The sequence below is a fragment of the Ciconia boyciana genome, chromosome 5 (genome assembly GCF_034638445.1).
Source record: "Ciconia boyciana chromosome 5, ASM3463844v1, whole genome shotgun sequence".
NCBI classification, from domain to species: domain Eukaryota; kingdom Metazoa; phylum Chordata; class Aves; order Ciconiiformes; family Ciconiidae; genus Ciconia; species Ciconia boyciana.
The window spans coordinates 40,153,591-40,157,391 of NC_132938.1; positions in this window are offsets into that span (position 1 = coordinate 40,153,591).

The window sequence follows — 3,801 nt, forward strand, 5'->3', positions numbered from 1 at the left end:
AACTAGTGGAATACAGGTGAGTTCTTATCCAAAGATGTGATGCTCAAGCTGCTGTGGTAAGGCCCACTTCGAGTACTGTATTTTTGGAGCTGGCTGGAATCGGCCTGGAGCACAGACTTGTCAGCAAAATTTATGCATAGGCAAGTTTTTAATCTACTGAAATGTGCAGTTGGATTTACTCATACTCTGAGATTAAAGCCTGTTTAATCCGAGCACAGAGCATTTGGATTGCAGTTAATTTGTTTAGTTGATCTAAAATACAGATGGAGGTAACACAGGTTGGTGTGAAAGACCACGTAGGCTATATGATATCTGAAGGAAGGACTTAGGTTTCAGCTCCATCTGTAGCCGAACCAGTCGAACGGGCCTTCTGCCAGAACAGAGCAACTCTTGCTTCACTTTTCCCTTCAGTGTTCCTAACTACACAGTTTCATCCCATCTTTAAGCTGGGCTCTGCTGCTTGTCAGTGCCTCCAGAGAGGTCTTTCTTTACTGTGCCAACTTCCGGTTAAGGTCTCACCTGAAACCTTAGTATTAAAAGAAGCCAAGCGTTAGGATCTTTTCACAGTATGATCATACCACATGACTAATAGCTAGAAGACAGTCACATTGTTTGAAGCTGATTTTATAATAAAACCCATAAAGCATGCAAACTCTGGAGGGACCTGCACTATATATAGGAATGGCAATTCAATAAGTTAAATAACTAAAGCACTGACTATGTTTAGATAATACTGTGTACGCTCTGAATTCTACTCACCTGTAAGTGTGCTTGTTGCATTTTTAGTAAGCTTTTATCTGGAAAATAGTTTTATCATTGGGTTCTCTCCTTCGATTGGATTTTATTTTGTTGTTCCACTAAAATAAAGTATAGCACTTTTCCACGGTTCCCTAAATGGATTTTGAATGTATGTTTTGAATATTCAAGTAAAAATTTGACATAATAAGCAGCCTTTCGGGCATTAGAGGAATAAAAAGACAGACATGCAGCATATTAAGTTACACTAGATGCTGAACTCTGGCTGTCATCAGCAAATGTCCATACAAGTGTAGCTGACAGCAAGTTAAATTGCACAGTGCAGAAAGGTACAAAAAAGATGTTGAAAAGAGTTTTAAATCTTCTAGAGATTTTGTTCAGAGAGGAGGGCCTACAGTTGCTGTGAAGTCCATGAAAGACTTTGCAATACCTTTTGATTGCATGTGAAAGATACTTAGCTGCTAATGATGAACATTCATACAGATATTAAGGAAAGGATGGCATCTTCCACTGCTTTGAAAGTCCCCTTCCCCATCAAGCTAAACCACTCTTATTTGTGTTTTCCATTCCAGAAAAACAAGTGAGAACTAGCACCGATTTACACAGGAAGGTAGATGCAGAAATAGTTGTATTTGTATAATATAGCCCTCAATCTATTTGCTGAATTCATATTGCCATCGAAGAGTAGTTGTGCGTGTATAGATTAAGAAAAATGCATGTCTGTCTGTAACAAATAGCTGGTTATGGAAGTACTTTAAATAAGGGTATAAAAGCATGAAACTGGGCATAAAATCTGTTGATTCTAACTGGAATGTCACAAATTGGAAAATAAACATTACTTTCAAAGTGAAAGATAGACTCTGCCTAAACTTACTTCAACTCCAATAGTAACTAAAGTGCTGCCATAAAGCAGAAACTGGGTATGGCATTAGCATTTTCTAGGTTTAAAATTTTTACTTCACAACTTGTGTGACCTTGATTTGATCCTCTAAAAACTATTATGTAGCGTCTCAGCTCAGTTCAGAGAGCTCTGTGAGGTTAGCTTTGTGGCAGATAAAACCAGAAAAAGTGTTTTCTGCATAAGGTTAAAGACAGGTTTCTGTTATGAGTCATGCTATCACTTTGTAATGTTAATGCCTAAAAAAGCTCTCTAAAAATTGTAAGTAAGAGTACTTAGAAGTCAGCTTTACTGGAAGACTCCTTTTTATTACAGAACTGCATCCAGTCAAAGGAGCTTATGTAAGCTTGTCAGTCCTAACAGCTTCCTGTAGACACTGGCAATACATCCCATTTCTCTTAGCTGTGTATGGGTACAGGTTAAAGTAACAACTCTACGTCAGAACCCTAAGGCCTTTAAAAAGGGCTGTGTTTTTTTAAAACCTATTTGAATTGGCTTTCATGAGGAATATAAATGACAGAACATGATCGGGATAGACAGTTCCCTCTTTTAACTTAGGCTTTGTTATTCTCTTTAGCCTTCGAAGTTGATTGTATGCAACACAAGCCATTAAAATGTGTAAGCCAGATATGAATCTGACAGTGCAAGTGATGGAACACACTTATTTAAGAGATGAATCAATGTGAAAAAAATAAACACATTTGTAAACTATTAAGACAAAAGCTGAAAATCAGGACTGTCATTTTGAGCAAACACGAGATCCTTTCAAGAACTGTCTACTGTTTTGCACCCTTGGTTGCAGATTCTTTTTGAAAGGGATGCATTCCAAGGTAAGTTTTATTGCCAGCTTTTTTTTATCAAAACCTTTTATAACCAGCTATCAGGCACAGCTTGTTAAACAAGTTACATAGTGCTGTCCTCTCCATGAGGAAGAGGAAAAAAAAAAGGTAAAAAAAAATAATTTAAAAAGCAGTGTTTGCAAAAGCAGTAAGTTATGCAGAGGCAGCTGGTGAATTAGAATTCACTGTCTCTTGCTTAGTCTCTTACTTCATGGGAGTGCCAACATGTCAGATTCCTCCAGGTCCTAGTTCACTGTGATGAGCTCAGGGTATTCTTGCCCTTTGTTATTTCCATTTTTGCCTCTTCTCACCTTTTGAAATTATACAACCAGGATATATCATAAGCAAATTGAGGCTGATATATCACCCCTTCAAAACAGATGCCCAAGGGAACACACTTTACAAACTTCTGAAGTTTATAGCTTAAATGGTTGGTATTTATAGGAGAGACAGGAAATTAGAATTAAATAATTTATAATCTTGTTATTTAATGTATAGGATAATAGCCTTAGCAATATAAAAGAGCAGTTAAGTTCCCCTTGATATTAGTGTACCCTACTTTCATGAGGATTAGGGAAGAGGTACTAGTCCCAAAATTGTTTAATTTGAGTGTTAGGCAGTAATCTAAAGTTTTGTTTATAAAATAAACATTTCTCCATAAACATGTATTCCATAAACAAAACTTTCATGTTGCACTCCTTTAATAGCCATACCTTGCCCTGTGGCTGCTGCCTTATTTCCTGTTTAAACTTCTTAAATTTATTTTTATACATTTCAAAATGTAAAATGTTTGAGAGGAATTCTACCTGCTAGATGACATCTCTTGCCTGAATTTATCTAAGTGTCCATTTCCTGAAATAACTGTTTGTCCAAAACAATATCATCAATAAGCGATACAACCATTCTGAAACATCTTTAGAGAGACTTAGATGCTGAGAATTCTTAACCTGTTTTATTGCAACTTCATGCACAGAGACTTTATAAAATCTCTAAATTTGCAATCTCACTGGTAAATAGTGAAGTACAGCTCTTCAAGCTACTTTTATGCAGCCAGCTTTGGTTACTTCAAGTGGCTAGCCTATGCTAGCCTATTACATTATGTTTGAGATGATAAAGATAAGTTATTGCATGCTAACATTTGTAGTTAGGCTGAAAGTAGCAGAAATGAGGTAATACAGAAAGTAACTTTTTGAAAATAAAACACGATTTTTATTCAAGATAAAACTTCTATTGTAATAGATTTTTCTAATGTAGGTTATTTCTCATGCTTTTAAATTATTCAAACTTTGGGTGAAATTACTTGTGAAA